Source organism: Apteryx mantelli, chromosome 15, assembly GCF_036417845.1.
Source record: "Apteryx mantelli isolate bAptMan1 chromosome 15, bAptMan1.hap1, whole genome shotgun sequence".
Classification (NCBI taxonomy): Eukaryota; Metazoa; Chordata; class Aves; order Apterygiformes; family Apterygidae; genus Apteryx; species Apteryx mantelli.
In genome coordinates this window covers 22647875-22674956 of record NC_089992.1, presented here as the reverse complement: position 1 = coordinate 22674956, position 27082 = coordinate 22647875, and the positions used below count along the sequence as shown (strand labels likewise).

The 27082-nt window shown below is 41.7% G+C and overlaps 1 protein-coding gene and 1 long non-coding RNA gene across 5 annotated transcripts in view; one reads left to right on the top strand and one right to left on the bottom strand.

The window, feature by feature from the left end:
* Nucleotides 1-7948, bottom strand: part of HMG20A (high mobility group 20A) — a 44158-nt gene extending 36210 nt beyond the window's left edge. For 2 of the 4 annotated variants that reach the window (XM_067305475.1, XM_067305476.1), the window contains exon 1: nucleotides 7725-7773. The gene's annotated coding sequence lies outside the window, so the exon portion shown is untranslated. Of the gene's footprint in view, nucleotides 1-7724; nucleotides 7812-7922 lie in introns of those variants that run through there. The other 2 variants (XM_067305478.1, XM_067305477.1) reach the window with 2 other exon arrangements.
* Nucleotides 7949-8366: 418 nt separating this feature from the next.
* The window catches only part of LOC106496510 (uncharacterized), a 65833-nt gene continuing 47117 nt past the window's right edge, over nucleotides 8367-27082 (top strand). Inside the window, exons 1-2 of the long non-coding RNA XR_010885769.1 lie at nucleotides 8367-8503; nucleotides 22038-22182. This is a non-coding gene — a long non-coding RNA (uncharacterized lncRNA). The remainder of the gene's footprint in view (nucleotides 8504-22037; nucleotides 22183-27082) is intronic.

Below are 27082 nucleotides of genomic sequence, written 5' to 3'. Positions count from 1 at the left end.
TTTTGAAGACTTCCAGGAATCACTGCAGTCAGCTGTCCCACAGGGTAGTTATGCACACTGTTAAAATCTGCACATTACAATTGATCTGAATTTGTACAATTTTGCTGGTAGCAGTCAGATTTTTGTTACACTTTTGTAAGCTAGATACCCAAGAAACTTTATCAATAATTTCTGATTAAGGCATGATTTGATCAACTTATCTTTTTGAAAAGTTAAACAGATGTAGCTCCTGGAATCATTTTAGGACTGAAAACATGCCTTTAATTGGTTTTGTAATTCTTCTTTGACCTTTTTCCAGTGCGCCAACAATCCTTTCTGAATTCCAAAAGTAGCTGTAGCAGTGTCAGCTGCAGAAGAGCAGATGCATTACTACTTGCCTGCTAGAGTCATGTTTTTACAGTTAAGGCTTCTACCTCCTAGAACATTTGCTCATAGCTGCACTAAACGCATACATTCAGCTGGACTACCCACTACCATCCTCATAACTTCTTCAGGTCACTGCTTCCCAGATAGACTTCCCCAACCTATAAGCATAAGCTCTCCTGTTCTGAGATATACTACTTTAACATGTGGCCATGAACTCTGTCCTGTTTGCTTAAGTCCAGTCCTTAAAGCAAAAGGCTAAGCCAGTGTAGTAGCCTACAACCACTGAAAAAGGAGTGGTCTCATTATCTGTCCCCCAAGCCTCTACTTCCACTTTGTTTCACATCCATGAAGAGATCTCCATCCTCCCTTACATCAGCACTGGCATTTTTGGATCCTTTCCACAACCCAATTCCAACCACTGACACAACAGAACAATAACCATTTTTATTCTTCTGACAGTTAGGAAATGCATCAGCTCATGGAAGGAGGCCACCAGGCACCTTGGTGCAAAGCAACAGGCAGATGAATAGAGAGGAAGTAAAACCTCCCTTGCTGCAGCATCCAACAGGGATCACTTCAGCTCACAGGACCCCCATCCATGCAGGAGTGACCTGCTGCCATCCCATTCCAAGTAACCCAGCAAGTTTCAAACTGATGCCATTTTGTTCAAAGACATCAAATTTCAGAAAGCAGCATGAATCTCTATTTGTGACTTCATGTTAATACTTAAAAAGCCAGGGATCACAAACTAGTATCAATCAGAAGCCTTTTTCCTGCCTTCCTTTTCCCATGCTCAGAGCATGAAAATGATGACCCTTTCTGTTTTGATAATAAAGTGTTTATAGCATTAGTAAACAGTTTGCAGAATCCTAATAATGTCACACAACAATTTACACGCTGCTTTCAACTGGTGAAGCAGAACATGAAGCTGGCAAAACACTGGTGGCATAAATTAACATCAGAAGGACACAGAATTTTCAGACCTCTTTCTCAAGCCTTGCGTATTCTGATAAAACTTAGATTTAAGGATGAGTTATGAAACTACTGAGCCAGAGTAGTAGCCTGTGACCACAGAGCAGGGAAGGCCTGACTCCGTTCTCCTCTCTCACCTGGTTATGCCACCTCCAGAGCTTACTGGACTTTTTACAGAACTGCTTTACCTCCCAAACCCCTTCGCTTTGGGAAAGGCAGGGAAGGAAGCAAGCTGCCTGTCTTCCGCTAGCTCAGCTATATAGTTGGAAGGATTCAGGGAGGGGTCAAAAACACTAGTGCTTGCAAAAAATGAAAGAATGCATAAGGACCCTTCCACTTCCAGCAATGGTAAACTGCCATATTCAGTTACGTGAGCCACCCTCCGTCACCAAAGATAGCTTGCTGGATTCATTCTGCCACTAGTCAGGTGTGGAGAGTTTTCAGATCACTTCAAGAAAAGCATTCAGAAAGGTCATGCACAAAGATAAGCCAAGTTCTAGAAGGTAAAGACAATAGTTTTCCACTGCCTAAGGCTATAGTTCAATGGCAGCCTGAGCCTATTTAACTACCAGCAACTCCAATCACATCCTTTTCAGTCCAGCACCTTTGTTCACCGGACAACAATTTGTGTGTTTCAGCACGCTAAAGAAAGAATAGCTTTCAGTTGAATTATCAAGCTGGTTTATGCCAATTTAGAGGCTGAAACAGCTCAGTAAAGGGTCCAACAAGCATTGCAGCTGGCACAAGAAAAAGGGATGCAAGTGGCATAGCCAAGAGTTAGTGACTTAAATTTCTATAAAATTACAGCCTGAGTTTCAGCTCTTCTCTCTCACTGAAGTTCTACTGGTGTCAGAAATGATGAATACTTGAAATAATTCCAATCACTGAGGGCCCAAAAATAGTCAGGAGTGGGAGGAAATATGATTATCAAAAAAATTTGGGGATTATCTTATAAGCTGACTTGACATTTTCATTTTTTTTCTTTCCAATCTAAAGCTAAACATTTATACTCCTAATGAAAGCTGAGATTCTTTCCCATGACTCTGGAAGCAGAGTACTTGAATTCCACAAATTCCAATTCATTTGTTCTAATACAGGATAGTTATTACACTGGCTCTTCTTTTCTTAGAAAAATTGCAGCAAATATGCTTTGTTATCTTAATTAAACAGAGCAGAAGAGTAGCTGAAGTTGTCACCCTTCCCACATGTTGAAATGGTGAGGATTTAGTCAAATATTGGTTATCTTGATTTCATTTCATCCACAGCATGAGTCATGTGCAGCACCAGCTAAAGCTAACTGCAGAAAATGCATCCTAAGCCACAAATCTGCTCCAAAAGATGATTTTAGTTGTCCATGATGATAACAGGATAGATGTCAGGCCTGGAAAGAACCTATGTCATGTTTCTAGACAATTACATTGCTAGCCAGACACACAAGAAGAACATCTTTTTGTCTGTAGCTATTATTTGATTTTGCATTGGCAAAGTTGAAACTCTGGGGGAAACAATGAGCACATTATATCATCTAAAGCTATATAGCCTCTGATCAAGTTTTCCAGATTTCTTCCAATTTATCACTACTTTGGTACTTGGTTTTGATCACAGACCTCCAAGTCTTGTTTTATAGTCTTCCTTTATTGAGACAATTTATTTAAACCATTCAGATCCAAGAAGTAAAAACTAATAAGTAAGAACTCTCATTAAAAAATACACCTTGCAGGAGAAATAAGAGCATCCTAAAATGCCTATATAGTTCTGGACTATTGGAGAACCTGAAAATTTGCTCATCTGATCTAATAATCCTATGAAATTGGGGATTAATGAGATATTTCATTTAAGCTACCATTGCTTCAAGTAGTGTGATGACTGCTAGCATCAGAAGGCACCAGTAGCTAAGATTCATAGGCTCAAGCCCCTTTGGAATTACATCCTCAAGCAGGAAGCACAGATTCAGCTATACTGCCACCTAAAGTCCAAGCCATTTTTATAGAAGACAAATATTTTGAAGTGGCAATTAAAGAAAATTTTGTTGAGAGTTTCTTTTGGTCACAATCCCTCAGATATCACAGTACAATTAAAGATACGAAGTTATCTTTTCATATCTGAACACACTAATAGAACAAAGGCAGACTTTCCCCAGTAATGCAGTAAATTGACAAGAAATCCTGTGTTCTGCACTAGTTAGAGGAAGAAAAAGTATGGAAAAAGTATTCAGAAATTAAAGTCCATCCATCTTAAGTCTCTTAAATTCAATTAATAACTGACACCTTCACCATACTCATTCTCTTGACTACATACTTCAGGTGTATTGCTGTCATCAGTAACGCTAAGTCACTCAGTCTTTCAACTAGGGCAATTCTTCTTATTTTCATACTACAATAACTTCGAGCTATAAGCTAAGGGTGTCAGTTGTCCCTCTCATTACTTATCCCAACCACAATGCCCAAAAGGCATATTCAAAGGTCTTACATCGTTCTTACTATTTCTTCAAGTAAAGAGTAATCTGAGTCACAAGAACTCCAAAAACAGTGAAGCAAGTATAAAGATTTGTTTTGTTATTGTCTGCCACATAAGATGTACAGCCCAAAAAACCTGAAATCAGTTAGCCAAAATCAGCCATTGCCCTAGTCTCCTGGGAAGGAAGGCAGAATCATTTGTTTCTAGGGTCAACATCTTAAAAAAGCCTCTTTGAAGACAACCTAGTAAAAGCTTCCATTTAACATTTTCACTGTTAAAAAAATCTAGTCAGTGAAGTTCTTAATGTCATCATTTCTGAAAGACAAGCATTCTTCAAATTCGCTCAGCATTTTGGGAGAATAAGGTCAAGGAACAAGGAAGATTTCCTAATACATTTAGAACTTAGAAATATTCCCACAGTAATAGTTTTTTTTCCCCTTGTATTACAGGGTGAAAATTCCTCCCAGCTAAAAACAGTTATTCAAATCCAGCTCTACATGCAATTCACCAAAAGCTGTAGTTATCAAATTGTTATTTAATAGCCTTTCAGAAATAGAATGGCAGTTTCGGGTTTGTCCCTAACAGACAGATATTAATACCACAACTACAGAAAAGATTATTACAAGACCAGTCCATTTTACCTATCTCGCTGAAGTTGCATATATAAACTCAGCTCCAGTTGTTTTGCACCCATAATTCTATACAGGAGCCGTACCAGACAACATACAGTAAAAAGTAATAGCTTTCTTGTGACTCATTGCTGCACTCCTGACCTCACTGGAGCAACCACACCATTGTTCATAGCACAAGTCAATTCTGTAGGCAGATAATGATACAACAAGGCCAACATTGCAGATCTTCCCTATGAAGGTAACCTACATTGCTAATATAAACTTTAGTTACTGCTTGCACTGGATATAGTGAATACCAACTAGACTTGGCAGCTTTCATGAACCAGTTTGCTGGATTAACAAAAAAAATCCTGAAAAGAAACGGTTCTTAGTAAATTCATACTTAGTGAACACTTAGCGGCAAAGTATAGTTAACCATCACTCTTCATCTCTCAAAAGGAATTGAACTTTTAACAGTTCCCAGGAACACACGAAATTCCCCTTCACCTTCTAGCAAAAGTTATGAAAGTAAAATAAGGGAGCTTAAAGAACGCTGAAAGCAACCACTTTTGAACAAGCCCTAAAGCCAATCAAATTACAGCTAGAAAGAACATTTCATCAGGGTACATGAACAACTGGCCAAAAATAAAAAAGACATCCTCTCCTCATTCACCTACACTCCTCAGAAAAGTACAGGTAGGTTCCCTTGAGTTATCCTGCTCTCTCACAGACCACCATCAGAAGTTACTCAACTATACTATTCCCATTACTGTAAGTCCAGCTTCTTCACCTGCACTGTAACATCTTGTGCAGTACCACAGTTTCTCATGGCGCATCCCACAGCATGCAGTACTCCAACAGACAACACAGTTCTGCGACCGCTTCTGTAATGGTAAATGGGAATGATTCCCTTTTCCAGACACAGTCCTGAGGGTCCAGGGCAGGGGGGAGAAGTGCACCAGAAATTCAGAAACCTAAGTAAGTTTGTTTTAGTTAAGCATGCTCTAGACTTGTCTGCAGCCTTTGGCCCAGTCAGCAGCAAGCCTGAGAAAATCTCAGAAACGCATACTGTGGAAAGGTGAGCTTGCTTTTGCAGCTGTGAAGGTATATCTTGCTTATCAGGCAAGCTTTTATACTACAGTGAGCCTTTATTTCAAAACATTTCTTTACACACACACTTAAAAGAAAGCTTCCAAAGTTAGGTTGAACATATTAGTACGCAATTGTCTTAACTCCTATGCTCTGATACCAAGAATAACTTCATGGCATTGGTACAGAGAAAACTACGGCTCACAGTCACTGCTTTCATTCAGAAGTCTAGTAGCACCAGGGAAATCAGCAAGTCTTGTCTGATGGCTGCTCAGAGAACTGACACAGAAAGCCTGGGCTTATCAGGGAAAAATGCCCTGCAAGAACAGAAGATGGAAGAAAATAAGAATCTCTCTCCTCTCACTTGCTTTCCTGCAAAGTACTAGAATTTGTGATAAAACAGTCACATCCTAACAGCCAGCCACACAGAGAAGAGTTGAACCCTGTTCTCAGGTCCTAAAGAAACATTTCTGTAGAAATATCATTCTCCCCTACCTTTTCTCAGCCATTAGTAAGAGGGGCACTTATCAAGTTACCGCCTATGGGCCCCACTATGAGCAACAAAAGGAAACAAAATATTTCATTTAGAATCAGGACAGTGAGGTTACTTACTCTTCAGTTTTTCTATTTTGAAAACTGCTGGTATTTTACAATACCTAAATTAAGAAATTTAAGACTAATCTGAATGCTATGCCTTAGTCACAATATGTAAGCCTAGATCTACTTAGGATTAGGAATTTCAAATTCTGTTTCCTGGTCTGCCAGATCTTCTGTGGACATAGGGGGGAAAAAATCCAATCAACTTCCCTTAGTTTTCTTTAGGAAAAAGATGTAGCATTTGCCAGCATCTAAACCACTGCTGTCATCCTAGAAATAGGAAGTATCCAGGCCCTTCTAAGAAATGCACAATGTAGGTGTATTAGAAAAAGGTAAAACAGCATTTCACTACCATCTTCAAATAGCAGATAATTTGTGTGGCACTACACATATGACCTAGATTCAAAAAAAAATCATGAAAATAAAGGCTGTTTTCAACAGCTGGTTAGATCTATATTTTTATGAAATTAAGAAAGAACATTTCAAAATAACATAGGTAAACTTGCCAGTGCACAGTTCCCTCCAAATTCTTATGCCCCGTTCTGTCATTGACTTCTTACATGGCTTGAGCCAAGCTTAGTACACCTACACAAGTCACTTTCCACAGAAGAGAAAGGGATTTTCAAAGATCTACCATGAGTTTACCTGCTAACAGAGGTATTAATTGTAAACCAATGAAGAAGTTTCCTTTCCAGCAGCACTGTCACTGATATGATACCTGGCTTCTGTTTGGTTAGAAGAGAGCAGTCTTAACAAGTTTTGAAACTTAAGTGCTTTAGAAAGTAAAAGCTCCCTTTCTCTGCCACTAGGATTTTTTTTTTCTATTGAGGAAACAGGAGCATTTGCCCTTTCTTCCCTCATTTTCCTGGATGCCATTAAGTAACACTAAGTTGCACTAATCTATCTCACAAGCCGATTTTGAGGGTCTTTCCTTTGAACACCTCCAACAGCCAGCTCTGTGCCAACTCCTAGCTCTCTCCTAAGGTGCGACACCACGATGCTGTGAAACTTCCCACCAGTTCCACTCTGCTCCAGGGAGCCAGGACCAGGCCAGGTTCACTCTCTGCTGGTGTTTCAGAAGGTTTGAATGAATGGCGCATTGCAAGACACGTGGCTCCAGTGTATTCAGATTCTGGGGCTGGCTTTTTTTTTTTTTCCCCCCAACCTCGACAAAAAATTTAGGTTCCCCAGAAACAGGCTGAAAATCTATTAATGGAAAGAAGGGTCAGAAAACCATACTATAGTAAACCACCTGCTTCAGAGGGAATTCAGATTCAGAAGGTTACTCGGATGTGGTGAAATAGCAAATAAATAAAGTTAAGGGGCCGCCAAATATCATCGCCTCTTGTTGCTCCGGGGGAGACGGGGAAGAGGGCAGGAGGGCTATCAGGGAGGAGGGGGAGGCCAAGGGCCCAGACCCCCTCGCAGCTCTTCCCCTCACCAGCGCGACCTCCGGCGGGTCCCTCCCAGCCCCCTCGGCCCGGGGGGGGGGGGGCGGTAGTGAAGCGGACCGGGCCCGGCTGCCGGGGAAGACCGGCCCCGGAGCCGCCCCCAGCCCGCGCCGCCCCGCGCCACCTTCCCCGCCCGGCGGGGAGAGGAGCAGGGCCCGGCGCCGCGGCCCTCCCTACTGACCTGCCGCAGGGCCGAGGGGTCCCGGCGGAGCGCGCTGCCCTCAGCCCGCGCAGCCGCCTCCCTCACACACGCTCGGCCGCCGCACCGCTCCCCGACCCCGCTCGGATCTCTCCGCCCCCGCCGCGGCGAGGGCCGCCCGCCCGCCCTCGCCCGGGGAAGCCCCGCAGGGGACGCTGCGCCGCCGCCGCGAGTCGCGACCTCCTGCTCGCGGGCCGAGCGGGCGCGGCGTGCTGGCGGGCGGCCGGAGCCCGCCTCGGGACTACTTTCTCCCCGCGGGCGGAAGCACACAGACTGTCTGCGCGCGCACGCGCGGGGTGCGAGTTTTAAAGGGCCCGGCGGGGCGGTGGACGCGGGGCATGCTGGGAATTGTAGTCTTCCCCCCCCGCCGCCAGCCTCTGCGGCTTCCCCTGGGGGCACGTCTGGCAGGCGGCGGGCCCGGCGCGCGCCGCGGCGGCCCCACGCCCCCTCGGCGCCCTCCCAGCCAATCGCCGCACGGCGGGTTCTGGCGAGCGCGCGGAGGGCGGCGCGCGCGCACGCGGCGGGGGGGCGGGGCCTGGCGGGGGGAGGTGCGCGCGGCCGGCGGGGGCGGGGCCGGGCTTTGGCCGCGGCCGGCGGCGCCCGGAGTTGGCCGTTGCGCGCGGGCGAGGCAGCCGCAGCCCCGTCCCGCCGCTCGGTTCCCCGGCGGCGCCCGCGGGAGCCGGCACCGACGGAGCCTCCCCCGCAGCCACCCTCGCAGCCCGGCCGCGGGAGGCGCCGCGGGGCTGGGGCGCCGCAGCCAGGTGAGGGGGTCGGGTCGGCGCGGCGCGGCCCGGGGCGGGGGCGGGGGGCGCCGGCGCCGGCCCCGCTCCCGCTCGGCCCCGGGGGGGGACGGGGGGGCGGCTCGAGTTCCCGCAGCGCGGCGGGGGAAGGGGCCCGGCCGGCTCCGCGCGGCGGGACGGAACGGGACGAGGCGCGGCGGGACGGGACGGGGCGCGGCGGGGAGCGGCGCCGCGAGGGGCCGCGCGGCCCGGCGCCCTCCCGGGCGGCGCCGCGAGCCCGCGCCGCGCGGAGCCGCTTGTTGCTGCGCCCGAGGGTCCTGCCGCGCCGCCCCCGCGGGGCCGAGCGCCGCCCTCGCCCCGCCGCCGGGGCAGGGGCCGGGGCCGGGGCGGCTGGCGGCGGCCTCGGCGCGGCTCGAGTTTCGCGGCGCGGCGCGGCGGCCCCCGGGGCTGCCCCGGGCCCGGCGCCTCCCGCGAGGCCCCCGGGGCCGCCGCGCCGCCGCGTCCGTGTGCCCCGCGCTCGCGGCCCCTGCCGGCCCCCCGCGCCGCCCCTTCTCCTCAGGCCGGCCGGGGCCGCGGTGCGGCGCTGGGGCGGAGAGGCTGGGCGCTGCGCGGGGCCGCGGTGAGGAGGCGCGAACGCAGCGGCCGGTCGCGGGGCGGCCGGGCGGCTCTTAGGGGCGACCGGGGAGGAGGAGGAGGAGGAGGAGGAGGCGCATCGCCTGGTGGGGCTCTGAACTCTGCTTTACCGCGGTCTCCCCCCAGAAAAGGCTGTCTCTGTTTGCCTTAGGTTCGTGCCGCTTCGTTTTCTGGAGCTCGACTTTCATTCTTTTATTTTTTCTTTTTTTTTCACTTCATAAAGGGCTCTGAAGTTTCTCCGCTTACGCTTGGCGGTTTAAAGGCTGTCTGACGTCTGCTAAAGCACTTTATTCTTGTATACTCAGGGAAAAAATATTACACAAGATATATGGACAGGAAGGAAAGAACTCGCAGCTGTTTTAAGAGCCAAGACTTGATGGAATTCCAGTAATTATGTTCTATAGTTACAGACTTGTATAAAATTACCAGCTCAACAACTACCTTTGTTACAAATCAGGCGCATTTAACTCTGTACGACTCTTGGGTCACTTACAGCCTCCTCTAGACAGCTTGGTTCCAGTAGTATCGCAGAGCAGGAAATATTTGTGGATATTTTATTTGCTCAGTTTGACTAGTTAGAGCTCTTAATCTAATTTCATACTGGCTTAAAAAGTCTTGTCTGTAAAGTAGCTATGACTTATCCAGATGAAGCATCTTCCTGGCAAAGCTATTGCCCTGGTGTGTTTTCAGGAAAACCTCATTTTGTTCTCTAAAATGTACAAGTATGCAAGAAGTGAATTACCCATTTTCCATGAGTAACTTTCCATGATTAAACTTATGTATTCATTTCATGATGGATTTACCTTATTGTTAGAATATCTCGTGTAGGTGATGCCAGTCATAGACTTCCGAAATGACTTTCTTGGCTTGTTCCAGGTGACTCGAATGCCGCCTCTGCACATGAAGGGCAGTGGCAGCCCGGGTGCGATTCCTGAGGCTGGGCAGGAGGCATCGGCTGCAGAGGAGCAGGGAGCCGGCGGGCTTTGCTGCCCGGCCTTGCTGGCACTGGGCGCATTCGCCCAGCTGCACCCGCTTGGAAGCAAGCAATCGATATGAGAGCGAGCTTCATTCATGGACACGCGGCTTGGATTGCCTTGTGTTTTAGAGCATACATAGCTATAAACAAGTAAATAGATATGCAGTTATTTTGAAACATTGACATTTCCTCTTTTGGGGTAAATCTTATGGTTACTTAAGTAAAATAGAGAGTTCAAAATACCATTCCAACATCTTAGGTAACTTGTGTTTCTGACTTTTCAGCTCTTTATAAAGCCTATTTACAAACATACATTTACAAAAATACATATTATTTTGTATGTACTTACCAAATAAATGAATTGGTTGGAATTGATCATTTAAAGATAAACAAGGGAGGATGCTGTTTGGCCAAATGGCTCTTCAGTGGGTTCTTGCCTAATCAAGATAGTCAAATCTTTGAGAAATCTATTAAGCTATTGTTTCGGGTCACAGATGTTAGTAATTGCTGTTAAGCTTCTCTACTGTGCTAGGAAAAAATATACATGTGAAAAACTTAGCATCAAAATAGCAAGCTGTAGCATGTTTTCCTTTTCTCTGCCTTGTTTCCTGAATTTAAGCTCCCATGTCTCTACTTTCTTTTTCCTTTTTCCTGTGTAGTCTTTGCTGTTAGGCTTTCCTCCTGCCTTCCTCCCCTGCTCCCCCGGGTGAGTTGCCCCTCATCCCAGTCCGGAATTAGACCCTCCCATCCCCCCTAGTTGCCCTTTTTTTCTTTTTCCCTTTCTGTAAAGGGATCTATAGCTTTCCTCCTTTCTTGTCGTTGCTTTTTTCATTCTAATTGCTTTCTGAGAGATTGACTTTCAAATGTTGTTAACTTGATAGTCCTGTCTCTTGTTTGAATGAATGGCTGTGGATCTCTTCCACAGCCCTCGAGAAGGGAGCCCAAACAGTCTAAAGAGATTTCTGGGGATGCACCTGAGGTGAGGTCCGTGTCCTGCCGGCTTCCGCGCGGTCCCCACTTCCCGTGCGGGTGCAGCTCCTGCTGGAATCTGGCCGAGCTGTTCCCTCCCATGTGTAGTCAGTGTGTCATAGCTAATATTCGGGTGAGGGCAGACCATCAGAATGCAAATGGCCTGGGCGTAATGAGGAGATAGCGTTTCACTTTTGAAACGCAGTGGTAACGTGAACATTATGAGGCTATCTGGCGTGAGAAGAGATAGTGAAGAAAGTACCTAGCATGGGAAACTGAAAATGAAGCTGTCTTGTCTTTCTGTTACTAATATGTAGTAACTCCAGATGTTTTTACCTACCTGCAATACAAAAAATGGTAATCTGTAAACCATATTTTCATTTATTAGTTCAAGCAATATTCAAAGAAATAATGCCAAGTTATTTGCAAACCAAGTATACTGTTTATTGGCTGTGAGTGGGAGTCAAAAAACCCCAAAGGGCAAAATCTATTGTATATACAGACAAAATAACAAAATAACATGGATTTTTGGGGAAGAGAATTGCCGTCTCAATCTACAGCCAAGGGAAAGCAGGGGCTCTAGAGTCTGTATGCCACTACGAGAAAATGTTGCCAAAGCATGATCCCACTTTCTGTGGCAGTGAAAGGAAGGTGCTGGTACAGACCTTGTCCGTAGAGTTTTTATTAGTATTACCACTTCTCCCTTCTGTGCTCCAACCCATGACCACTGTTTAAGGACTAAGCATTGCACTGTGATTTACGTTGGCCTGAGGCTGAAATACTTTCATTGTTTCATATGTATCAACACAATAACGTAGAATCGCCGTTACCATACAGTTTTGAATTTAGAGTGGAAAAATACAGACCGTAAACTGCTGAGTTTCAGTACTTTAAAGCAGAGTGAAGTAGAAAAAGTGAACAGGATACCCTGAGGAGAATACGCGAGCATTAGTATTTCTGAAGTGCTGGTGACAAGGAAAAAAATGACTTGTTTTTACTTGGTGACAATTCTAATTAGCTGTCCAATATTTTAGTTGCAGTTTTAATAAATGGTGGCTTGGTATTGTAGGTTGTGTGTTTCCTCTTTGTTTTGGTGAAATCGTGGGCAGAAATTATCAACCATGTGAGAAATTTTCACTATTCATTTTTCCTAAGATAGATGAGGGTCTGAGTCACTAAAGCAATTTCTTTCTCAGTATCTCTTTAAGTGGACTGAGTTGGTTTGCTTTAGTCTTAGATTGCCTGATTTTTGAAAACGTGGATAGAGGCAAACTGGGCAATAGGTGTAGCTCTGAGGTCGCTTTCTTTAAACTGATTTTCTTACGAGACTCCATCTGACTGAGTTGCAAAACAGCTTTACCACAAATGGTTTTGGTTTTGTCTGTTTAGATGACACCAAGAGCAGAACTTTAGAACCTCTCTTAGAGCTTCACCATTTCTCTGTTGCCTCTGATCACGTGTAGCTGTGCAGCATGAATGGAAAGTAAATTTAAAACTAAGCCATTTTAATGGATAGTATTTTGTAGTCAATCTGTAAGTGATTTTTAAAAAAAAAAAAGAAAGAAAGAAAAAGCCTTTTCGTTATGTTGCGCCTTTGATTTGGGGGAGAACTGACATCCTGACTAGTTTCCCTTTGTGTAAGTACTTGTAAGGCAGATTGAATTTGTTCACACAGTGATACTGGTATGGAGCTGTAGAAGTTTTTGTGGCCGACTCTCTTTTGTGGCTGACCCCACATATTAGGTCCCCTAGCAGGCTTGCTGCTGTACATGTTGTGAACCTGGCCTTAACTGAGATACGTTTATGTGTTATAGTAGCAGAAAGGAAGGTTATAATGATTACGGGACATCTGCACTTTGATCACCAAATGGTTATGTTTGAGCTTAAAAGATGTGTAAATATATAGTGGTAAAAGTATTTAACAGCACTAATTTGCTATCTGTACCTCCAAATGCCTTCAGAATTCTTGGTTCTTCCTGCTTAGATTTCCTTTTTTTTAGTTGCAGGCTTCTAGAGTAGGAGATATTTCATTTCCATCTAAAATGAAGTGCTCAACATTTTAAAAAAAAAAAAAAAAAACCTTTTGAGAGCAGAAAGTTATAAAATATTGTATGGGAAAGACCTGTTTTTTTACTCTTTCCTTTAGTAGGATTTGTCCCACATTTTATTTAAGAGTAATATTTCAATTAAAAAACCTTGCATGCAGTTAAATGCTGAAAAATGCTGAACTGTCCCGATGCAGTACTGTGGATTTCAGAAGATGTTCTCAGCAAAGTTTTTGAAATCACAGTAAACAAATGGATAAAATCAGGCCAGGCTAAACATCATAGGCTTCTCGTAATACTTGTTTTAATAACATCTTGTCTGAAACACCAGTTCAATGTGGTGCTAACGAGTAAGATCCTAACTTCATGAAGTCAGTTCTATTTCAGAAATTATTGTGACTAGCCTGAAATTGGTCAAATAAACCCAACCTTGTAGGTGTTTAAACAGATTTGAAGTATTATATTATTTGATGGAGGTTCTGTAGAAGAATGTTTAGTGATACATTCACAGTTTGACCTTAAATATTTTCTCAGTTCCATTCAATAAATGTGCACCTTAAGTCTTAAGGTGTTCTTTCTTGGATGTATTTATACAGGCCTCTGTGCAAAGCTCGCCACAGGAGGAAGATGGTGTGTAATACAAAAGATATAAGGGTTGTTCCACCTCTGAGACTCTTGCTGTCAGAAAAACTTTTTTATACGCTTTAAAAACATTTAAATGTGCACTATAAACAGGAACAAATATAGACATCCTTCTATGCTGACTTCATGTGAATTCCTTCTAATATCTGCACCTGCACCTCGGTGGACTGTGTTGCTCTTGTCCCCGCTGCCGAGCAGGGTGTCGGTATCGCTGCGTTCCTTCTCTCCTGCTCTGTTTCCTTATGTGGGCCTTTTTAAGAAAGAGGAAGGAAGAACAGTTTAAAAAAGAGAAGCTATTGCATCCCCCCTTCCAAAAATGGCAGGTAAATTCAGAAACACACATAGGTAATGCCCGCGCTTTAAAATCCTGCAGCTCTTGAGCTGAAAATATCCTTGTGTAGCTATTAGTATTTAGCTTTTTTTTTTTTTTTTCCTGAGGCCAGTTTTGCCATTCTCTCCACCTTTTATTTGTCCCTAACCGTGCTCTGCAGGGTAACTTCTGAGCCTGTCTGGAACCCCATTAAAATCACTGGTTCTCTGTGCAAAGGCTCAGGGTTACATCAATATTGCTTTCATAAACTTTGAAGTTAAATGCAAATACATACAAGTTCTGAGAGAATAAATATTAGTATAGGAGTTTTTCAGTGGAGTCATGTTGTGTAATTGGTTTTTCATTTGTTTTAAGCCTTGCTAATTATCTTCCTCTGCCTCTCTCTTCTAGATTGGGTAGTTTTGCTTAAAAACAGGTTGCACAATATTCTCCAGTCTCAGACTTTAAGTCTGTAACTATATGGTTAAGGAATGTGACTCCTACTGTTTGGAATGATCCTTAGAGAAGATAGTTTATTTAATGACTTTGGTACTGTAAACTGTAGCGTTCTTAGTTTTTAGAGGCAGGGAGATAGTTCATAGTAAAGATGTAGAGAATCTGTGGGAAAAGAAGACTCTCAATATGATCAGTTAGAAATGCTTTGATCACGCAGAAATTTGCAGTCTACTGTGGTCAATGGAACTACTCACTGAGCTTGGTATTGAATACACATCCAAGGCTAAAATGATGACTGAGAGCTTTGTATCTGTACAACTTACGTTTTCAAAGATGACTGGTATTTTTTCAAAATTTGTTTGGCTGGGGAATCAACATCAGTTAAGACTATTTGCAAGAAAAGTCTCAAATCTGCTCTGCAGCTAATGAAGCTGTCAGTTTGACTGTGACAATAAAATATCAAAAATACTATGTCAGCCCTTCTTAAGTTGAGGCAGACTCTCATATTTATAGGTCGCTCTCTCTGGCTTGAAAAGATTGCTTGGGAAACGCAGACAAAGAAGGCATGTTAGGACAGAGCTTGCTGAAGCTTTAAGTGCTCCGGTGCCTATGAATTCTGCCTAGTAAGAATTCCTTGTACAAGGAAGGCAGGAAGGCAGTGTCCCTGTAGAGAAACTGCCAGGACAAGCAGAGCTTAAAGTACCTTTCATTTACCCTGTAATCTATATTGGTTCCGGCCACTGTATCGTAATTGTCATCTTGCTCCGTGAACCTGTTGGCACGTATGGTTGCTGGTGCCTTACAAGTTAACCCGTTTATCTTAGAGGGGGAGAGAATCTCTTGCAAAGGTGGTTCTTTTTTATGAGTTGTTCGGAAACTGCTACATCAGAAGGAATATTGCATCCTAGTGTAGGAAGCACCTGGTTTTAGCAGTAGCTAGAGATACACTGTTAGTAACAGTTGCCATGAAAAACCTCTTGCGACAGCTTTGCAGACTTCAGGTGAAATTGCAAAGCGGTTAGGCAGAGATTCCTCAGCTGCATTGGAGCTTTAGTCATGGTGAGTCCTGCCTGCCTTGTTCTGTGTAATTATCTCTGCTTTTCTGCTTGTCGGAATGTGAGAAGTATTTGATTGTTTTGTTTGTGCAGTCGCTTTCAATGAGAACAGCTGAATCGGTTTCCTTTCTCATTGGTATTAGCACTCAGCATCACTGTGGTATTCAGTAAATACATTCTTTAAATACAGTATTGCAAGCCATAGTAGACTACATAATATTGTAAATAGCAAGAAGAGATGCATTTAAAGAAATAAAACCCATTTCTCGCCCTATTTTGTTTTATAAGCCTGTAATTTCTCTTTGTAGTGTGTAATGGTGATAACATTGCAGGCTTTTTCCTATTCTGTCCTTTGCAGATTGACTTCATTGCTTATGTTGTACATTATCTTTGTTTATCAATGTAAATCAACAAACCTATTCCTGAACAACAGAGATAGCAACTGACAGAGCTTTTGAAGCCAAATTTGCAAATTGAGAAACAGTGTTGTATAGGAACATGTTGAAAAAGATAACCAGTGTGGGTTATCAGAGGGTCCTGCTCAACCTCCTACTGATGAGATTATAGAAAAGACCATGTAATAGTATTTTATACAACACTCCAACCCGACTGCCAGGGCACTTGATGGAAGGTACGCACATACACTAATAATTCATATGTGAAATCACAGTAAACAGGTGAAATACCAAAGCAGCGACACTTAAATGTAAGTGGGAATTATATTTCTTAAGTTTTCAGATATTATGTAATTGGTTTTTTTAGAGATGAGTACCTGCAGTTGTCTGCTTATTCTACCTACACAGAAAGTTGACTTCTGAATGCCTTAATATGAAAGGTGCAAACATCTGAACAAAATGAAATCTGTAGAATACAGACAGAAGTACATACAGGCAGAATCCATATCATGAATAATGCTGTCATCAGCGGCAAGCTCCACTTACTGAGAGAAGTTTATAATTTCAGCCAACAGTCTCTGACATGGCATTTCATGAGTAACACTGAAATTTTTTTAGACTGTGCTAGCTAGCAGAGTTGTTTACTTTTTCCATCTAATTACAAATGCAAAAAGAAAGGTGGGGAAAATACCTTGAAAGATAAGCAGCCAGCATATATTCATAGTTGCTGAGATTGTGCTGGATGCAAATAGCTGAGTCACAGATGAAAGAATTATTGAACAAGTGAAATAATTAAAAATAAGTGTCAGTGGATAAGCAAATGTATGCTGTGCTTTTCCTAAAATCATGATAGTGTTATATTTTTAGTGTATGCTTTATAGTGTTCACCAACGCAGTCTCATATCAAAGTCAATCTCTCTAGAGCAAAATAATACAGCTTCTCACATTTGTCTCTGTTGCTTTTAATGAATGAGATGTTTATCCATTCAAACTTGCATTTCAAATGATATGGGAACAGTTTTGATTATCATCTGAAATCTTAATTTCTTTCCTTTTTGTGAACATGAGGTAATAGCAGATTTCTTGTAATTTCTATTTGGCATTCTCCTGTCCATTTATAAATTGTCTGTATTCTAGGTATTTTAAGTCAGGAATCTCATCTAGTTTTAACTTCTTTAATGTTTGCCCTGCCTACACAATCGGCATAAGAGCACTGAAAATTATTTCCAGTGGACAGTTAAAAGTCTGAGCAGTTCCTGTATTCTTCTAGGACTAATCAGTATGGGAGTTGTTTCGTGAATACATTTGCACTCACCGTCAGGCTGTACCTCTAACGGTTCTCTCTGAACATGTCTTTTGCTTGGCCGTGGTTTCATGATCTAGTTTAGAAGGGAAAGTTGTCACATCACAAGAAAGAAACTGCGTTCATTAGTTTGAGAGATTAACTAACCCTTGAATCATGCTCCGAGATCTTAAAAAATGCAAGGAGAGTGGACAACCATACCTGCACAAGGCACCTTGCTCAGGCTGACAAGGAGCGCGCTTTGTGCATCACATTAACACATCGCTTTAGTATCCTTGGGCGTGCATGAGGGTCGTTCCAGAACAGAGAAACATTCAGAGAGCAAAAGGGATATGATTCTTGAAATTAGTCAGGAGGAGTACTTGAAATACCAGAAATCTAGCCTTTAATATAAAGAAAAACATATTGAAATAAATGTCCCCATTTATTTTTTCCATGAGAGGGAAAAGTGAAGACTTCTCATAATAAAGATAATTTTCTTTTTAAATGCTGCTTTGCTACTTGGTGCAACCCTAAAGGGTCTACAGTGTTTTACTGTGTATACTAGCACCTGTGAAAAATACTTCTTTTCAGATAAGCTGCACCCAGTGTGAAAATAGAGGGAGGATAATCTCTTCTGCCACTTTAAGACATGTTGGAATAAATGTGCCTTTTTGAAAGGCTTTTTTTTTGCATATTTTTCAGATGAGCGTTTCTCTTGAGTTTTGTGCTCTTTATTACATAAACTTTATGCTTTTAATTCTTAGCATTACTTTGGTCTATTTTTATTTTGGTTTTAGTAGGATAATTGTTTCTTGTAGCCCTGTAAAACTTAAGATGTTTTTCCTGTCTTCTAGCTTTGTGAGACCCACAGTCCCCCCCAGTTCACATGCGAGACTTGAAAGTGCAGTCTTCTGAGTAGGAAATGTTTTCTTTAGTACTTTCATATTTCAAAATCATTGGAATGTGCTGACTAAAATTATAACTGAAAAAAATACTGGTACAAATTGCAAAAGTTGTTGGGTTTTTTGGAACTTTTTTCAAATTACTCATTTTTTTTCTGGAGTATTTCTTCCTTGGCTTCATAGCTAGAGGCTAGTGGACAAAGCAGAATTTGGTCTAAAGGGCCTAGTTTGGAATCTGGCAAAAAAAAAAAAAGACTTGGAAAAGAGAATGTGCCTTCTTCAGAAAACAATGTCCTTGAACTGAAAAAATAATTTTAGGAGTTGTGGCTTTTTTGGGTTTTTTTAGACTAGGGCTCTACAGACTTGTTGATTCTAGCACTTGATGCCCCAACTTCTGCAATTTCATATCATACATGTATCTCTGTTTTTATAGAAAACCATTCTGAACAGGTCCATTTTAGTATTTGTGAAAGTTAAGGTATCGAATTTCTGTCCATAGTTGAAGAGTACTCCCTGGTTGTAAATATCTTTAATTGACCATGAAGCAGGAAGATTTTGGACAGACATGGTCATTCTACATTACATTGTTCTGAAATCCTGAAAATCTCAAAATCAACTTTTTAGTGTTACTGGGAAGAAAATATAATCTTCTGCAAGCTTTGATTCAAAGAGGAGACATCTGCTCTTTTCTACTGACAAAAGAAGGATTGTGTCTTGAGCTTAGATTTCTCAGGACGTGTATCTGTATATCTTACGGAGAGATTTTTGTGGAAGTGGCTGTTATTACTGTTTTAGGGAGCAGTGTTAAATCTCCAATCATGCTAGTACTTCAGGATGAGTGCGTTTCTACCTGCAGAGTAGTACAGTAGAAGGTAACAGTGATTTAAAACTGCTCGTAACAGCTTATCAGCCCAACATTTCAGTGTCTGGTGAGTGTGAATAGAGTTCCCATAGCTCTGTCCAGAAATTTGGTCTGACTTGGGTTTATCTAAAAATGTTTGCCTATAAAGTGGTGGTTGAGGAAACATTTCATGAGCATCTCAGTTGTCCGTGCAGACAGGAAGCAGATAGTTGGGGGAAAATGCTTCTTTTCTTCCCAAGAGAAGTCATCTCTAGTCATAAAGCAGAACTCCATCATTCACTGATTTAACAAATCAGAGATTTAAAAGGCTGCCCAAAGTCAATTCTTCCAGAGTTGAAAAGAGGACTCAAGACACTCTCATGGTCATAGACACTTTGCTGCGCAGCATTTTGAGAACAGCGAATTACGCTGAATATTTGTTTGGTTGCTGTAATACATTATGGGTATTGACCCCAGCTGTTAGGCTGCTACTGCTTCTGTTGTAAGAGGTTTAAATCTTTAGTTTATATGGTAAAGATTTATGTTTTTATATCAAAAAGTGTTTCTAGAGGCATATCCTGGCACTATTATATTTGCTGTTTGCAGCTCTGTTGTATTGTTATCATTCTTGTGTAACTTGCTGTCAAAACACGGCTTGGATGACGTGATGTGGTCCATTCAGGGTAACAGTAGGTTTTGCTAGCTGAATGTTTCTGTGAGCTACACTGCATACCTGAAGTCTGCAGTCAAATCTGCTGATCAGTACGTATTTTTTTGATGCCTGAATATTTAACATTAGCATGTGATTTGAGGGTAATCTTTGGAGTTAATTTCTGTGTTGTTCAATGACAGGAATAATTTGGATAATTTTTCATATCAGAACTGTTCGCTTTAAGATGGAGAAGAATTTTTTTTCTTATAAATAAGGAAGTCTTCTTTTCAGAATTTTCATTTCTGATCCCAAGATCACTTTTTCGTTAGTTGTAATGGGGGAGATCAGACAGGCTGACCGCAAAACTGTAAAATGCGGTTAAGTGTTCTGGTATTGTCAGATATGTCCAACTTGGTTTGCTTTGCAGTTTTTGTATGCACACCACAAATTGTCAGTCTTATCTTACAGCAAAAATTGAGGTTCTTTCTGCATGGAGGTCCGATAACAGTCTAATCTGGCTATGACTTTACCGCAGAGATTTCTTTCTTAATCTGCATTGAAGATTTTGGAGTAATGGCTGGGTTTTTAGCAGGCTAATATAGATTTTGTTTGATTTAAAAATATACGGAGTAATACTGCTGTAATTAGGGCTTTGCGGTAGCTTTTGGCATGTCTTAAATTATTTGTACAGTAGTCTTGCACTGCGAGAACATGATGCGTTTTGAGGGAGGGGAAATCAGAACAATGTGCTAATTTGTTTATGTAGGCTAATATGATTCACTTGGAATAAACTCCCTGAAAGTCTTTTCCAAAAGACCGGCTGGGACCCTGGGCTCTCTCGTCGGTTCCCGTTGTGCGGCCGGCTCCGAGTCACGCTCCGCTGGACAAGGCCCTCGCAATTCCTCATGTTTTGGGGTCAGCAGTTTACAAACACTACCCGAACCAATGATCTGTGAAATCGGTCGTTAGATCTGCCTGCGGCTGCCTTTGGACAGTTTCGTTGTTGACAAAGTAGAAATGACTGTCGGACCTTGGTGCTAGATGATAAAAATTCCCAAACTTAAAACATACAGAAGAGAAGATGTTGGTTAAAATGTTATTGAAGTTCTTCTGGGAAGGAGGAAGATATTTTGTTAACTTTTAACTTTTTTGTTAGTGCTGAGATTTTTCTGAGGGTGAGTTGTGAGATCCCAAACAAGGGTGGTTTGGTATCTTTGCCTGTCTTAAAAATGGAAACTACTATAAAGTAGCCTGTTGGCTGGCTAGTTGCATGTTAGAACTTATTTTTTGTTGATTCAGAAATATTTACTACTTTTATTCTGTGAATCTTTGAGACCATTTTAAATACAGTAGCACCTTCTAGTGAGAAGTCAGTGATTTTAAAGATATATGTCCAGTGAAAGAGTAGTTATCCCTGTCCCGTGACTTGTTGCTAGCCTCTCGTCTGATGTGAAACCTGTATCAAAAGGTATACTGGAGTATGTGTTTTCCTCACATGTAGTTTTTTACCTACTTCAATAAAATGTGTTATTGCTTCAAACATCTGTGATAACTGCGCCAAGTTTTATTTCTTTTTTTTTATAATTGTTTCTGGAGGAATTTCTTGTATAGTGGCTCCAGCTAGCGTCCTTCAGTCTGGCAGCATGTTAGGATATCCCTAGGATGGGTTCCTATCTCTGATTCATCTACTAGGTCTTGTCCTTGTATTTTTCTTTCAACACAGCGTTACGTGTTCTCTGCAAAATGCCTAGTAGAGATTTACATCATCTTAAAAACAAACAAACAAAAAAATTCAGTTTAAAAAAAAGGCTTCCTTATATCAAATGCAATTCTTGTCCTTGGCATGGATCTCCCATTTTCTGCTTTTATGGTGTGTTCTGGATTTTTTGTGATGTAGGTGATAATTTATTGTGCTGTGGAAATCTTACTCTTGCCTTTGCATGCCTGAAAATTGATGGAACCAGTTTTAAAACTGTGATAGTGTTGTCTTTTCCCTAATGGGAAATCAACTGGGAGAAATCGCCTGATGCTTTCAGGTCTAGGAAGGCACGTAGGCAGCCTCCCCGAAAAACCAAACCATACGTAAGAACGAGAGCAGCTGCCAGAAATGCCACACCAGTCTGGGAACTGGTCGTACGAGGAGTGCTCGCCTTACAAAGCCTGGTCTGTCCGACTGCGACGCGGCGCTCGTGCTGAAGTTCATGGGGCTCGGGGGTGCCTTCTCTAGTTGTTAGCGATGCGTGAGTTTAATCGTTGAGGTGTTTAAAAGCCTTTTAAAGATATTATTCAAATGGTAGAAGGAAATGAAAAAGAGGGAAAACGGACTTGCTGAATGTTTCAGCAGCTGTTTGCCAAATCACATTTTGTGATTCATTTTTGTTTCAAATACTGCAGTGGCTGCTGGAGTTGGCAAACTCGGATCCCATTTGGAAGGAGGAGATTTCATTACATCTTTGCAGAGGAGGACTATCACTTGATTTTCCTGTTGCCACGTGTTTCCTTTTGCAGTGTACAAAAATTCTGGAAAAAAACTGTGTAGGTAAAGCCATTTTTCAAAGATTTCAGTGATCTTACAGAAGAATGGGTTTAATTTACACTTAGAATGTGGTTTCCTGTCTTTGCTCGCACCATTTGCATACCTTTAAAAATAGCTTGGTTTAACTTTCTTCTCCAGGAATGTGTCATTCCTTAGCTAGAACTGGTTGGGGTATTCTTTCCTCGATTATTTGCAAGTAGGTATAGGCAAGGAGTGATCAAACTCAGTCACCAAATAATTGGGCAGATTTGCAAAAAGGAAAGCTGATTAGAATCATCAGAAAAACAGGCTGCTCGTGAAATCCTACGTATGCTAAAATGACTAAGAGTAAAGCCTACAATTTAGGAAGATGATACGGCCAAACAGCAAAAAACCTGGGAGCCAAGAAATATCTGGGTTTTCTTCCTGCCTTTGTCATGCCTCTTGTAGCCTTGGCAACTGAGAGACAAAGAGGTTAAGGAATTTTCTTCTTCATAAAATGAAGATACAATATACAGCTTATTTCAGTTTCATTTATTGCTCTGCAGAGCACTCAAAGTGAAGGGTTTTTATTATTATTATTATTATATAGGCTGTATGATGTAACTTGTTTATTTAGGACTCGAAAATGAAGCCTGTGTTTAGTCGTGTTACTGTGCCTAGTTATTAGGCTGATGCTTTGTTTTAATCTGTCAGGCTCTTCAGGCTACAGTTCCATCCCTTCTGCTGTCAGGGGGCTGGCTGGTGTTTTAATCAAGCTAGACAAGTCGTGAACTTCAAGCAGAATGCTAAGTATTCACAGTATATAAGCATACTGAGGAGTGAAGGAGTACATAGGAGGTGGTTTGGCTGTATGCTTTCAAAGGGGACTTTTATTTTTCTCCTTTCTCGTAGAAATCAAGAATTTGTGATTGTGGGATCGAAACATTGCAGTTTGTTCTTGGCAACTTGATCAACTGTGGAATAGTTACAAGCACTTGTTTTTAAACCTGAAGGTGACGCTTTTAGGTTTAGTAAAATTTTGTACTTACGGCTTTTGTTTTATGTACGATCTGGATGTTATTATGCTGTTTATGTCAATGCAGCATGTTTGTAAGCAATGCAGACACTTTTAGAAATGGTAAGATTGTGGAGACATTTAATGGCCAATGGCTGTGGACATTATATATGTATATGTGTGTGTGTGTATATATATTTATATATATAAATGAATCCCCATCATGAAATAGACACAGCTCAACAAATGTTATGAGTTATATTTTTCACATTTTTTTTATCTTGGTGAGTACTTAGCAGCTTTTAGTTTATCAGGTTGAAAAATGTTAGCATGTCCATATTCTAAGGAAAGCAATGTACATTGCTCTGTAAGAAAATAAGAGTGCTATAGGTTTAAGAAAGGAAGTAGATGGAGTGAAGTAAAATGCTTGAAAGTCTTAGGGAATTCTAGAAACACTGTGTAAGATTTTTAGGCTGAGAGGAATAGTTCCTAAATATGCAAAGGGAATTAGTAAGAATTTAAATATGGCCAAAGACAATCAGGATTTGTTTGAAGACAAAGCGAATAGTAAGTCATGTAACAGGATGCATCGGATTAGTTCACAGATTATGAATCCCAAACCTCCACAAAATATATATCCCTTCCAGAACAGAGAAATGTCCAAGCACATTGGGCTTGGACATGTCTTGTGTAAAAGAACCATTTACAGCAATTTCCAACTTTCCAAAACATGAAAGAGAAATAATTAGCAGTAGATTTTAACCAAAGGAGCTAGAAAGGGAGTGAGTTGCTTGCTCTTTGTAGATGTGTTAATGATGAGAATCATTTCAGAAGTCAGCTTTCAAGGACAAAGGGACGAACACAATTACAAGATGTGTAAAATGGAAATTAGATGCTGTGACAGGGACTCAATTGTTTCGAAGATGAGAGGCTAGGATAAATTAAGAAGTATCAGATACCATCTTGGAAATGCTGGAAACTAATATTTTTGACAATTACTTTGAAAAAGAAGTTCACTTACAGAAACCATAGGCAATTGCAGATACTATATAGTTCTGTGCTCCTGATTTGTGTATCTTGCACATAGATTTTAGATAATGTTGACCTCTATTTTATATCTGAAAATTTCCATAAAATTAACTATTTAAAATATCTTTGACTGCTTCTACATCTGCTGAGATTTAGTTGCAACATTGTAATTGGTTCCCTTTTTTCTTTAAGTGCTCTAAAATCCGCAAGCTTATTCTGTCTCAGATTGCTGTCTCTTATGGGAACAAGGGGATAGATTTAGTGGGTGAATTACAAAGTAATTTGATCAAGGGCTCAGAAGATATGATCTTTCCTCCCTTTTCTTCCCTTGTAATGTTAACACTGTGGTTTTTAAAAAATAATAATTTGCACGTATACTTGGAAGTTCCAACTTTGGCTCTAACTTGTCCTAAGCTGTTACCACTTTGTGGGGGTTGATCTGATACCAGTTACTATCTGACAACTCTTGTTCCTCTAAGAAACTAATTTCCGAATTATATATTACAAAAGTTTGATCAAAAGATATAGCTTGAACCAATTAGATGAATAACTTACTGAGATCAAAGTAAAAATGGGATGGGACAAAGCTGAGAGCCTGAAGCACTTGTGTGTTCCCAAAATCTTTCTTGTAGATGATTTACTACTGCTGACCATCATGTCTGTCTGTCTGTCTCTCTCTCTCTGTCTCTCTTCCTCCCCCCATTAATGTTTCTAAAAATGAAGCTTTTTAGTATATAAAAATAAAATTTGGTCAACAATGACTTTTCTTTGCAGAATACTAAATATGTTTAGATTTTATTTTTGCTTCAGATACTTATGAAGGAAGTTGTTATACCTGCCAGCCACCTTGTCTCAGCTCAGCTCTGCTCTCTGTGGGCGTAGCCTGACACGTTCTTTTTGAGTTGGGCAGGAAGACGTTAAGGAAATACTGTCCCTTAGCTGTTGGTTACCATCCCTCAACTAGTGATTCCTGCCCCTGCAGCTGAGCTACAGAACTGAGCTGCAATATCTCTTAATCGACTTCAGTGTGGAGTGAAACAGTTTAGTTTATGTTACTGCTAGGGATTTGAACATCTTAAACTGTTTAAGCTAACTTGCTTTGCTTCGCACTGAAGTGAAGTTGCATAGTCAATCACCATGTTCTCACTGAGGGACGGTAGCTTTATAAATCACTCCATCTAACTAGCAAGACAAGTTTTTACTTCTTGACTGATACCTTCAGCCCACTCTTGATAGATGTGTTTTTCCGTTCTTTCAGCTGACTCGTAGTGCTAGAATACGATATGTGGATGCAGTAGGAAAATCTGTCAGTCTGCTTCCTTGTTTAAAGGAAAGGGTGTTGGACTGAGTGAAGAGCCGTTGAGCTGAAGAGTTGGAGTGAGTGAAGCGAGGCTGTGCCTTCTGTGTTTGACACTTTGTACTGCATGAACCAGCTGAGTTGCCAGGTGTTACTACCTCTTATATTAAGGTGTCCCATGGGATGTCTCCTTTCTTCTGCACTGTAAGCATTGACAGCAGTGTACGTGGAATTCTTACATGTTCCCACAGCAAGACCAGGCTGTCATGCATTTCTGTCTGGCCAGGAAGTTTAATAGCGCTCGGTATGATGTGTCTTGGATTCGCCTCTGATTGTGTCAGAGAGAACTGCAGCATCCTTGTTTCTTTGCTGAATGCTGATGACGGCAGTGTCACACAAATGGCTGCAAGACTGTAACCGTATAAAATGCAGCATAACCTACCAAATGTCGCATTTGATCATTCTCTGGATTTGTTTACATGGAAACTGCAATAGATGCATGTTTAGGCTGTACTAGGTATAGTACAGGCCCTGTTTTAGTGGCTTTTGTGGGTTTCAGGGAGCTTTAAAGAGAAGATGAACTCAGACTCTTCTCAGAGGTGCACAGTGAGAGGACAAGAAGTAATGAACACAAGCTGCAAGCAAGGGAGAAATTCATATTACATATAATGGGAAATAACTTCGCCATGGGTATGGTCAGATGTTGGAATGGGGCCCTGGTAGATAGTGGAGCCTCAGCCCTTGGAGATGTTCAAAACTTGACTGGATGAGGCCCAGAGTAACCTGCTTTGAGGGTGGGTGTTTGGACCAGACGACCTCCACAGGTCCTTTCCAATCTAAAGAACCCTTGAAAAGGACTGATAAACATCAGAACCTGTTTTTCATGCCTATTGGTTGGACTAAAGATACTACCTATCTATAAACCTTGCTGTGATCTTCTTAAATATATGCAGAAGCCAGTGGTTAAAAGCCTGTGGGTGGCAAAGTCAATTACGTAAATGCAAAATCAATTTCAAATTCGTTACTTATCCCTTTTACTTAAATGGAATGCTTGTATGTATATTGGGAGTTGGTGGACAAGTTCTTGCTCTGCTTTATTTTGTTCATTGTTTTATATATTTTAATTCTATCTTTTTGTTCAGCTTTTTCTGTAGGAGATCTTTTTCTGTTTCGTTAAGGTTTGTGATTACAACTGAATGCTGTTTTGGACAGTTTGTTACCTGAGTTTCAAATACTTGAATTTTAGTAATTTCTTCATAATAAAACTGATTGGATTAACAAGTGTATGCATACTGCATAAACGTGGGAGTTTTGTTCAATTCTGAAGAGATTTTTTCAAAATCTGAAAAAGAGGAGCATATGTTTGGAAGTGTGAAGGTCCGACTGGTAGGGGCAGTTATCCCAGTTGCATGGTTCTAGTTACTCTCAAGTCTTCAGGCTGAGTAATTTCTTAACAAAATTATGGTTCTTAATGTGATATTAATCATAACTAAGAGTAAATTCGGAAAATGAAGTTTACTGGGCAGTAGCTTTCTGTGAGTAGCTTCAGTTGCTAGTATGGTTTGCGCAAACGCACTTTCGAGGTTGAATTGTTGTGGTTT